Source organism: Quercus suber, unplaced genomic scaffold (assembly GCF_002906115.3).
Source record: "Quercus suber isolate HL8 unplaced genomic scaffold, Cork oak 2.0 scaffold_6, whole genome shotgun sequence".
NCBI lineage: Eukaryota > Viridiplantae > Streptophyta > Magnoliopsida > Fagales > Fagaceae > Quercus > Quercus suber.
In genome coordinates, this window is record NW_027069472.1 from 1,747,123 (window position 1) to 1,760,166 (window position 13,044).

At 32.3% G+C, this 13,044-nt stretch overlaps 1 pseudogene; it reads right to left on the reverse strand.

Moving 5' to 3' along the window:
• Window positions 1-7,266: 7,266 nt before the first annotated feature.
• LOC111999765 (actin-like) lies at window positions 7,267-8,034 on the reverse strand (annotated as a pseudogene).
• Between the last annotated feature and the right edge of the window lie 5,010 nt (window positions 8,035-13,044).

The window sequence follows — 13,044 nt, forward strand, 5'->3', positions numbered from 1 at the left end:
TTGAGAAGTTGTAGCATTATATATAGTGTGTGTTGAGAGTTCAAATTAATATTATATACTATTTAGGAATTGGTTTATTTTTATTAAATGTTAATTTCCGCAAGGATTTTACCTATGCCTAATTTCCTGAGGCTTCTTGGGAGTTAAAAAGAAAAAAGAAAAAAGAAGGCTACTAGGGATACATATATAGTTACAAAAAGAAACAAAACTTAGATACAGTACCTTAGATGTTATTCCTTAAGTTTCCCTCTTAAGATTCAGCCATATGGTACTTAATTAAAAAATACATTCCATCCTATAAGGAAAAATCACATGGTAGAATCTTAAAATAGGAACCTAAGGAACAACACTTAAGTACTGTATTTAAGTCTTGCCCTACAAAAATTATACTCCTTGACTATTTGTAATGTTAATAAAGATAGGAATTAATTTCAATTTATACAAGACTTCCCACCAACCCATAGTAAAATGCATAAATTTCCTCTTCTCTATTTAAATCCTAACTGCCTATCTTCTCCAAAAAAAAAAAAAAAAAAATAATAATAATAATAATATGAAAATCCTAATTATCTTCTCTCATTAGTGAAGACAATGTCATCCAAGAAAAATTAAACCCAAAACTCAACAACAACGCACTTCGTTCTTGTCAAACCCAAAACCCTAACAAAACCCTCTCCTCCACAGCACCACACCAAACACCAGACCCACATCCACCAAAACCCATAATCCACACTAGACCCGCCACCATCAGAGACCACCCCACAACCCTCACCACAAATTAAACCCAAAACCCATGCCGCCACAACCACCTAACCCATGCCTCAAAAACCTAATACAAATCGACTCAAAAAAAGGGAAGGAAGAAAGAGAAAGAGAGGCTAGACATTATAATTATAAGAAATCAACTCCTAATCTCAATACTTTTTAAGTAAAACCAAACACAAATGTTCCTTAGAAAAGCAACCAAACACAAATAACACAAACACCATTACCTACCCATTAACATCATTCAAACATGCTAAAATAAAGAAAATAACAAGATAAAGCTTAAAAGCTGCAGAGCCCACCATCTTCATCCAAGAGGATTATCTTAGTTGGTCAACTGAATGCCATTCTCGATTGCAAATGTGGATATCCTTTCATACTTGTTCACCTCTGCAATAATTTTCACCCTTCCGGTCTATCTATACTCTTCACGTAGAAAGATGACAGCCCTAACCTCCTTCCTGCCAGTCACCACCAGTTTCCTTTTCTTCTTAAAAAATCGGGCAACCTTCACTACAAGGAAAAAGACATAATACAACAAGTATTATTACCAAAAAAAAATAGAGGTAATATATATACTATTGCATCACTAGGTTGTTTTTTGTTGTAACAGTAACTTAAATTTGTTACATCAATATGAGATTGTAGCAATAATTACAATGAAATGTGTTGTTGTAATAGGTAGCCCTTATTTTACATTGAGATATGTTGTTGCAATATTTAATCTTTTATTTTACATCGATCTATATCATTGTAATAGATTAAATCTTTACTTCACATCAAATTTTGTTGATGTAATAGAGGCGAGTAATTGAGTAACAGGAAATTTTGAGAATTTGGCGCTAATTTTTTTCATTAATTTCCTCTCTCTCACCCATGTTTATCCCCCTTTTTTTCTCATCTCAATATCTCTCTCTCACCCACACATGTTTTCCTTTTTTTTTCTCATCTCAATTTCCCACTTTCTCTCACCACATCTATCTTCCTATTTTTTCTCATCTCAGATTTCACTCACACCCACACCTATCTCTCTCTCTCCTCTTCTTAGTTTCCCTCTTTATCTCACCCACCTCTATCTCCTATTTTTTTTTGCTTTTGTTTAAAAAATCTCAAATTCTCTCTTTCTCTCTCTATCTCACGCCTACCTCTTTTTTTTTTTTTTTTCTTATTCTTTTTTTCATCTTAGTTTCCCTCTTTCTCTCACCCACATTTATCTCCATGTTTTTCTTATCTCAGTTTCTCTCTCTTCACATATTTTTTTTTTCTTTCTTTTTTCTCATCCCACTTTCCCTCTTTCTCTTAAGCGTGTCTCAAAATTCAAATTTATCTACTACCTACAAAATTTTCTTGAAAGTTGCAATAAGGTGTTATTGCAATTACAAAAAAACTGTTGGGAGTCGTTATGATAAACTCTGAGACAATAGATTTATGCAACAAAAAAAAATCTCGTTGCAATAAATTTTACATATTGCAACAATTTACTTATCTCAATGTAAAATAAGGGCTACCTATTACAACAACACATTTCATTGTAATTATTGCTACAATCTCATATTAATGTAATAAATTTTAAGTTACTGTTACAACAAAAAACAACCTAGTTATGCAATAGTATATATATTACCTCTATTTTTTTTTTTTTTTTGGGTAATAATACTTGTTGTATTATGTCTTTTTTCTTGTAGTGAAGGTTGCCCAGTTTTTTAAGGAGAAGAGGAAATTGGTGGTGATTGGCAGGAAGGAGGTTAGGGCTGTCATCTTTCTTTGTGAAGAGTATGGATAGACTGAAAAGGTGAAAATTATTGCAAAAGCGAACAAGTATGAAAGGATATCCACATTTGCAACCGAGAATGGCATTCAGTTGACCAACTGAGATAATCCGCTTGGATGAAAATGGCAGGCTTTGCAGCTTTTAAGCTTTATCTTGTTATTTTTCTTTATTTAAGCATGTTTGAATAATGTGTTTTTTGTTGTAACAGTAACTTAAATTTATTACATCAATATAAGATTGTAGCAATAATTACAATGAAATATGTTGTAATAGGTAGCCCTTATTTTACATTGAGATAAGTAAATTGTTGCAATATGTAAAATTTATTGCAACAAGATTTTTTTGTTGCATAAAACTATTGTCTCAGAGTTTATTACAACGACTCCCAACAGTTTTTTTGTCATTACAATAACACCTTATTGCAATGATTTTTTCCCGTTGTAACATTCTTTTTTTCTTGTAGTGCTTGTTGAAATCGTTTCTTGCGTTGTCAATGACTGCAGACCATAGAGGATCATTAACGTCCAGGTTGTGCCCAATCTCCCACCGAGATTGGATTTCCAAAATGCACTTTAGGTTCTTGATGCAATCACATTCTTCTCTATTCATCTCTTTTCTTCTTCTCTTCTTTTCTCTCTATGTCGCTTCTTTCAACTTCTTTTCTCTCTGTGTTGCTTCTTTCTTTTTCTTTTCGTTTTTGCACTGGCATGCGTGAATAAGACCTTCTGTAACCTCAAATCATTTTCTAGATCCAGTGCAAGCAATAGCAAAGAGCCATTTCACCTTGCAATTAATGATGGTGTACAAGATTCAGTTCTCTAGATTTTCTAGGGAATTTTTTTAAATCCCAGTCATTCTTTTGTGATTTAAAGGTCTAGATTATGTCATGTCAGCAAGTATTGTTAGTGAAATGTTGTCATGGCAGCAATTATTTTTTTAATAAAAAAATCAACCTATTGCAATGAGATTTTCAAAATAAATTATTGCAATATGTAAAATTTATTGCAATGAAATTTTGTTGTTGCATAAACCTATTGTCTCAGAGTTTATTACAATGACTCCCAATAGCTTTTTTGTCATTGCAATAACACCTTATTGCAATGACTTTGTAGTTATTGCAATGAACTTTTTCCGTTGTAACGTGCCTTCTTTTTTTGTAGTGCTAGTTGAAATTGTTTCTTGCGCTGCCGACAACTGCAGATCATAAAGGATCATTAACGTCCAGGTTGTCCCCACTCTCCCACCAAGATTGGATTTCCAAAATGTTCTTAAGGTTCTTGACACAATCACATTCTTCTCGATTCATCTCTCTTCTTCTTCTTCTCTTATTTTCTCTCCGTGTTGCTTCTTTCTTCTTCTTTTCTCTTTGTGTTGCTTCTTTCTTTTCATTTTTTCACTGGCATGCGTGAATAAGACCTTCTGTAACCTCAAGTCGTTTTCCAGATTCGATGCAAGCAATAGCAAAGAGCCATTTCACCTTGCAATTAATGATGGTGTACAAGATTCGGTTCTTTAGATTTTCAAGGGAATTTTTTTTTTTTTTTTAAATCCTAGTCATTCTTTTGTGATTTGAGGGTCTAGATTATGTCATGTTAACAAGTATTGTTAGTGGAATGCTGTCATGGTAGCAATTATTTTTTTAATAAAAAAAATCAACCTATTGCAATAAGATTTTCAAAGTAAATTGTTGCAATATGTAAAATTTATTGCAACGAGATTTTTTTGTTGCATAAACCTATTGTCTCGGAATTTATTAGAACGACTCTCAATAGCTTTTTTGTCGTTGCAATAACACCTTATTGCAATGACTTTGTAGTTATTGCAACGATTTTTTCCCGTTGTAACATGCATTTTTTCTTGTAATACTTGTTGAAATCGTTTCTTGCGATGTCGATGACTGCAGACCATAGAGGATCATTAACGTCCAAGTTGTGCCCACTCTCCCACCGAGATTGGATTTCCAAAATGCTTTTCAGGTTCTTGATGCAATTCCATTCTTCTCGATTCATCCTTCTTCTTCTTCTCCTCTTTTCTCTTTGTGTTGCTTCTTTCTTCTTCTTTTCTCTCTGTGTTGCTTCTTTCTTTTCATTTTTTCACTAGCATGCGTGAATAAGACCTTCTATAACCTCAAGTCATTTTCTAGATCCAGTGCAAACAATCACAAAGAGCCATTTCACCCTGCAATTAATGATGGTGTACGAGATTCGGTACTCTAGATTTTCTAGGGAATTTTTTTTAAATCTTAGTCATTCTTGTGTGATTTAAGGGTCTAGATTATGTCATGTCAGTAAGTATTGTTAGTGGAATGCTGACATGGTAGAATCTAGACCCATAAATTATAAAAGAGTGGTTATGATTTTAAAAAATCTATTGGTGAAGTATCCTAGGAAATCTAGAGAATATGAATCCGAGAGGAACAGGTAAAATAATAAGAGTTATGCTAGCATCACTGAATTGGCCACAATTTTGTGTCACAACTCGCCACATGGCGAGTTGTGACTTGTGATTAGCAAAGGTGTGTTAGTAGGCCGTATGGGGACACAACTTTGCCAATCACAACTCATCGTGTGACGAGTTGTGAGTTGTGGCACAAAGTTGTGCCTAATTCGTTAGTCTCATCATTAATCAAAAAATAAAGTGTAAAAGTTAGATAGCAAAAAGTTCAGAGTTAAAAAAAAAAAAAAAAAATTTATTTAAGGATTGAGATTAAAAGTGATTTATGCAACTTTTAATCTTAGCTGTTGATATACAATTACATGGTGCAATAGCTCTAATTATTACAGCAGATCTACCTTCTTGATAAATGAACATTTATTTATGAAGTTTTGTTATATTCATCATAGTAAGATAGTAGTTCACTAGAATTTAAAATCCCTAGTTTAATTATAGTTTATTGTTTCTTATTAATATAGATTTGTATTTTTTTTCTAAATAACATATGGATTAGTAGTTTCGTAGCCTTGTAGATTTTTAAATATTGTGGCTTTCTCGTAAACTTATACTTTTGTAGATCTCTCAAATCCTTAATATAATTGCAACTTGCTGCTATCCATTGACGGTTCTTACTTTGCATTTTTCTTGGTGATCAACGTAGCATAACTTAGTAATCTCAGCATCGATAAATCAAAAGTCCTTTTCATTGAGGTAGAATTGAATCACATGATTATGAAATCAAATGATGCGAACATAATCTTAACAAATTTTTAAAAAAATTATTAAAAAAAATGGTAAACTACAGAGTTGGTCTCTATTTTTTATATCATATGTCAATTTGATCTCTAACCTTTTGATTGTGTCAATTTGATCCCTAACATTTTCAGTACTATGTCAATTTGGTTTCTGATGTTAAGTTTTGGATGGTAAATATTGATAAAACTAATAGTTCAAATAAAATATTATATTTTTGTTACGTCAACTAACACCTATACTACCATGTCATATCACATTAAAATTGAAAAAAAAAAGAAGCAAACAAACAAATAATATTATTCAACACATTATGATCAAAATGTAACACACAAATTCCTTCTTTTATTTTTTATTTTTTTGAGAAGTGGTAGCTGAATTTCATTAATCAAAAGAATAAGAAAACTTTACAAAGACTCTTAAGAATAATATAAAAAATGCAGGCAGTTTCTATTATTAGGACAAAGGACATTAAAATTACATTTCGAGCTAAAAAACTAATAATGAATCTTTCATCAATTTCTTGAATTCAAATGGGTAATTATAAAACAAATCCAATCTTTATGCCATTTCAAGTTTCCAAATTAAAAAAAAAAAAAAAAAAAATTTCCAGATCAGCAATAACATTGAAGACTTGGATGAAGAACAAAGAAGGGAGTTTTTTCTTTTAATTATTATTATTATTATTATTATTATTATTATTATTATTATTTTAAAGTTTCTTTTCAAGGTCCATCTTAGCCACTCCCTAGCCACCAAAACCAATCTTAGCCTTATTCTCAAGAAATGGTATTATACATGGTGAAGTTTGATTCACTTCAAACTGCCATAGAACTCAACCCACCATTGAATTCAAGAAGAAATGGCTGTGGAACCCACCAACTGAAAAGAGATTGGCTTACCTTAATGGTGGAGATCTTTGTTGGGCTTGGACAACTCAAGGGGTGTGGAGATCGACATGGACCTGGTGAAATATGAGCTAAGGGAGAAGAGAGAGAGAGAGAGAGGGACGGTACCTGGTTTTTTTTTTTTTTAGATTTAATTTTATAAAAAAAAAATTGATGAATATTTTAACCATATCTGACGTGTAATTTTTTTAAAATATTTTTTTAAGTTTATGCCGACATGGTAGTACACGTGAAATGAAAATAATATTTTATTTTGACCAATAACCACATTAATATTTTCCATTCATTACTTAATGGTAAGGACTATTTTGACACAACATCAAAATGGTAAGGACTAAATTGACACGTTTGAAAAGTTGAAGACCAAATTGATACATACCCTAAAAGGTTAGGGACCAAATAAGCAATTTACCAAAAAAAAAAAAAACTAAATTGAAACAAAAAAGTCAAAAACTTCTCAAAATATATAATAAATAAGAAATGGACAAAATTTTCAAATTCAACTCCTCACCTTTCAAAAAGTAGTCATCACTCCAACATGAGAATAACATAAAGTGATAACAAAGCTAGAACAAAGAATTGCAAGCACCAATTTGTTCTAAGAAATAAAAACAGAACTTTGTTTCTTCAAAGATCCTATTCTCGAACATTTAGAAGCATTTTCCTATGCACAATTTATGGCCCAGATTCATCATACTCTGCCTTTGCCATCCACATCTGCACTCATAAAAGAAGCAAAATCCTCTCATCAGTAACCATACAAAAGGAACTGAACTCGTTGAGATACAAGTATCAAAACATACCTGCTGAAAGGTGCTAAGTGATGCTAAGATAGATCCTCCAATCCAGACACTGTACTTCCTCTCGGGTGGAGCCACCACCTTGATCTTCATATTGCTTGGGGGCGAGATTTCCTTGCTCATTCTATCAGCAATACCTAGGAACATGGTTGAACCACCTGAGAGGACAATGTTTCCATTCAGGTCCCTCCTGATATCAACATCACACTTCATGATGGAGATATGTGGTCTCGTGAATGCCTGCTGCTTCCATTCCTATCATGGATGGTTGGAACAGAACTTCTGGGCATCTAAACCACTCAGCACCAATGGTAATGACCTGTTCATCTGGTAACTCATAGCTCTTCTCAACTGAAGAGCTGGTCTTGGAGGTCTCAATCTCCTGCTTGTAGTCAAGGGCAATGAAAGCCAGCTTTTCCTTCATGTCCCTCAAAATTTCCCACTAGGTTGTGGTGGTGAAAGAATACCCACACTCTGTAAGAATTTTCATCAAGAGATCTGTGAGGTCATGGCTAGCCAGGTCTAGACAAAGAATGGCATGTGGGAGGGCATACCCCTCGTATATGGGAACTGTATGACTGACACCATCACCAGAGTTCAACACAATACCTGCAAGGCAAAGGCGGGGTTACTTTTTGGTAAGATTAACCAGTTGTTGGGGTTACTAAAAGCTCTCAAAGTTTTCTATCTTTGTAGAACTAACACTGCTAGACTAGATATCATTGTCATCATCTTCTACGCTTAAGAGACTTTTAGTATCTTCAACTCTTTGATCATGTTATTAATTACCTCTTTCAGACTGGCTTTTCTTCCCTCAATGAAGTTCCAAAGTTCAGGAACTACATGAGTTGTAGTCACTCAATTCTAGCAAAGCATCTGCTATAGCTTTGTACACTTCCTCCCTCCATACACTCAACTCCTTTAGCTTACTATCAAATTTATCTATCACTTCCTGCCTTTCAACAAATTGGGACAGTCACAGTGCTAATTCACTGTTGTCTAGAATGTTATGTAGCTCTATCTTCAATTTTTCACAATAAGATTGCTGATGAATTGGTTACAAAACATCACTTGTGTTACAATGTTTTGGAATTTAAAACCAACTTTATTTCATTTTTCATGATTTGAAGAATTGAAAGCACCCTATAATAAGAGAAAAAACAGATAATAATTCCATTTATTGGAGTTGGTCTTTATTCTGCAAGGAAAAACCTGGAAAATTCTTCATACTGTCTATTGTCATAGAAAAAACCAATGTCCCTTTACTACCTCCTTGACAACAACAACCTAACGTATTTTTATCCAAGAAACACCTAAAGTTTCTATGGGTCTCAGGTATCCATATTTGCCTTGTCAATATAGATTAAAGCAAAGCATCAAAGAGAACTTTAAACTATATGAAATAAGTAAAAAAAATAGAAGGCAAAGAAAAGTACCTGCAAAATTCCATCAACAAATTCTGTTTTGAAAGGATGCCAAATTTGATTACTTACATTGCCTTGCCACGATGAAATTAGCTCTGCTGATTTTAGCTCCCAATCAATAGGGTATTTTTTGAAGCACACACCTTTAAACGGTTTCTCATCAACACAAAGACATCACATCTTTTTGTTTTGTTTTGTTTTTGTTTTTTTTTTTTTTTTTTTTGGAGAGGACAAATGTTAGCAAAACATAATGGCAGTTGATAATATACATAAAAAGTTGAGCATTTTCAGTAAACATTAACCATGTGCAGAAGAAAATAAGCAAAATCTTACATTTATCGATTCTTTGCGAGCATGTTGCAGCTCAAGGCTACTCCTTTGCTCCTTAAGTATCAGAGTTTGGTTAAGGTTGTCCATGGATTGCAACTCATCCACTTTTTCCTCCAATTCTTTTCTCGGGGCATCAATTTGGATGGTTGATATATAGTCGTGTTTTGTAGAGCTTTGAGCTTTCAACTATAGTAGTTACGATGTTAGCTTAATGTAAAGCTATTATTGTAGTTGGTTCACAACAACTATCATCAAGTAAATGGCAGACAAAGTTTTGGCAAGAACCACATGGAATTCAATCTAAACAAGTTCTAGCTAGAACTACATGGATTCATGGAATTGAATCTAAATTCTAAATTGGGTAGCAGATAAAGGCAAAATATGCACATAAAACTGTAATTTGAATACCATTTTTTTTTTGCAATAGAAACACATTTAAATTGTTCTATAGCAAATGAAGGAAAACAATACTTATCGAAGACAAAAAATGCATATGATACAAAAGGTTGATATGATGTTCAAGTAATCCTATAGGCATAACAAAAAAAGAGGACCATCTTTACACTATAAAAAAACAACCAATCTTGGATGATATTACCAAGACCATATATCTAGCATTGCAAATGGATAGAGCCCATACATGGCTACACTCATACATAAGAGATCATTTACAAAGTTTCATGCTCACCTTCTCCCTCTCAATGAGTAAAATTTTCCTCCAGATCAATTTGGGCCTCTTGCTTCTCCAATTCTTTAACTTGCTGCTGCAACTTTGCATTTTGTACTGTGACAAACTGTGCCTTCTTCATTGCTAAAGAATAGATTAAGTATGAGATAAGCACACATGTCTAGCACTTCAAAATGCTGCAAAACATAATGCTAATTCAAATTAGTCAGATCTTAGTTGCTTAAAATAGACTGAAAAGATGCAAAAGAATAGTAGAAGACAGAATCTAACAAAGTTTCAATGTAGGATATACGACTGAAGCAAAGGTAGTGCTAAATTGACTGAATTTCATAAGGAAGTGAGAAACAAAGCCGCAAGTTAAAAGTGTAACACCAACCATAAGGCTAAAGAGGCAATGCTATTCAAAATGTTGCAATTCTCTCAAGTATTCAAATGGAGTTTAAATGATGGACTATTTGATATTCAAACATGATTTATTCTCCCATTTCACATTTAAGTTTACTACAATAATTAAAATACTAGCAAAGAATGCATTCACAATCTTAATCAAAACTAGACTGCCATTATATACCAATCAACCTATCCTTCTGCAGATTCAGCAATTTTTTATACCATAGACACCATTAAGCACACTCTTTCCAGACAACTTTTCACAAGTATAGTTTGTGGGGGTATTGCCTGGCTGCTTGAGTCTTGCCAGAATGCAAAGTTGTTTTTATTATCTAAAGACATTTTGAACATACTAAAAGCTTTACTCCCATCCTAATGCATGAAAGATAATATGAATATGTCAGGGCAAGTTTGGAAGACATAGAAATATTGATTTCCGGAGTTTTGTGCCACGTTGTCTATTTCGGTGTTTATGGCGGGAATAGAATGCTAGATGCTTTGAGAACTCTGAACGGTCAATCCTTGATATAAAGTCCTTTTTCTTTCCTACTCTCCTTGAATGGAGCTTAGTCTTGCCTTCATGCTCTTTTTTGTCCCTCCCTGTCCTAGTTTTTTTTTTTTTTTTTTTGATAGGCCTGTCCTAGTTGATCAATGTAATTTGGGTTCTTAATTTCTGCCACTGTAGTAAATTTTAGTGTACTTGGGCTAGCTATTCTTTAATAAAAAGTGCTTATGTTATTTATCAAAACAAAAATGAAACATTATCCATTAAGACTGCCACCCATAATAGCATGATTACCATTCCCAAAATGAGAAAATTAAAACAATCTTTGGATAAACCTTCCTAATTTCAATAATCAATTTACTAAATATCTAAATGTTATACTCTTTCAAAGTTCTCATTTCACAACAATTTCAGAATAGTTAAGATGAATTTCCCAAATTTTCCACCCAAAAAAAAAAAAAAAAAAAACACTAAACACTTATCATGAATTCTATTTTCCTTTCCTCCTCTACTCAATTTTCCCAGCAAACAAACAAAGTGATAGTTAACAAAAAAAAAATATATATATATATATATATATATATAAATAGAGAAGAGAGAAGGGACACGAACCATTGGGGGTTTAAATAATGGAAGCTGAGAGAAGGAACGCGATGCTTAAGGTTGAAGCAGCAATGGCGCTCTATTCCTGCTCTCACAAACCCTAAATGCCACACGAAATCTCTCTCTCTCTCTCTCTCTCTCTCTCTCTCTCTCTCTCTCTCTCTCTCTCCTCTCTCTCTCTCTCTCTCTCCGTGTTTTCTAATTTGTGAATATAATCAACGACAACTCTCACACTACTTTTGGGAGTTCATAGAAAAATTGAATGCAGTGAAAGTGCAACGGAAATTTATAAAATGAAAATATATATATATATATATATATATATATGAGAAATATATATATATATATATATATTTTTCAAAATTCCGAATTAATGTCCAGCCTTTACCCAAAATAAGAAAAAGGCCAAAAACATGTTAAACTATTCTATTAAACGGAGTCGAAATTTCTCATTTCGAGAATATGTTAAAAGGGTAGAAGTAAGTTTGTGTTGTTTCTAACCCACTTAATAAACGGATTGTGCTAAAATGAAGAATTTCAGTTACTTATTAAATGGATTGAGTTAGAGTTAAATATTTGAAAACTTTTACCTTAATATGATACGAATATGAACATGAACTCAACCTGTTACTATAAATTGTTACCCCTAACACTATGAAATTCTTATAAAAGTCTAGATTTTTTTTTAATTGATGTTAGGAAATAATCTATAAATGGTCCGGATTGTAATCATGTTAAAGGATTAGTTTGGTTATGTATATATGAATGTTTAGATTCCTTCATGTTTGTTTTTGCCTATGAATCTTTTAAAATTTTTCTTTTTAGAAAGCCTATGAATCTCATGTAAGAAGAATTTGTTCTTTCCAAAAATCTTTGTAACTTGAAATATGTCATATATTTTAATTATGCTTTATAACATTATTAATAATAATATGTCAAAAGTAAAATAAAATTGGATTGAATAAAAATAACAATAGTAATAGTATAGAAACTCAAATGAAAGAAAAAGATGTTAAGATATAGCATATATACCTTATAATATTTACGTTTATAGAACCATAACATTAGCAATTTAAAAAAAAAAAAAAAAAAAATCTATCAACAAGTTTCTTAAGAAACCAGTGCCACCTATTACCATAACCATATGTAAGAATACTATATATAATTAAAATTTATCTGATTTGATTGATTTTTGCTAATGAGAGATATTGAATAATTTTTCAAACTTATAAAAAAAAAATTGAACACTTATATTGATCATTTCAACATATATCATATACTTTGAAGTTAGGTTCTATAGTTAAATGAAAATCCAAGAAATTTACTTTCAAGACTATTGTGGCTAATTTAGACGGCTAAACCCTAACCTGACCTTTACGCATCCGAAATCATATCTTCAAGTGTCTTTTACATAAGCTAGAAATAGTTTTGTAGTGTTGAGGTTTTTTTGTTGTACAATAATATTCTCTCAGTCATCTAGAAAAAAAAAATCCAATGTGATATACATATAGATTCTAGAATTAAATTTTCATCTTTTATGATTGAGAAACCCATTTCTTGAGAATAATTCAGATACATATTGGTAGATTTTTGCCTTCCCTATGCATGAAATTGAAAACCATAAAGCATGCTGTGCCTACATATGTAAGTGCTAACTGAGAGAGAAAACGGTGG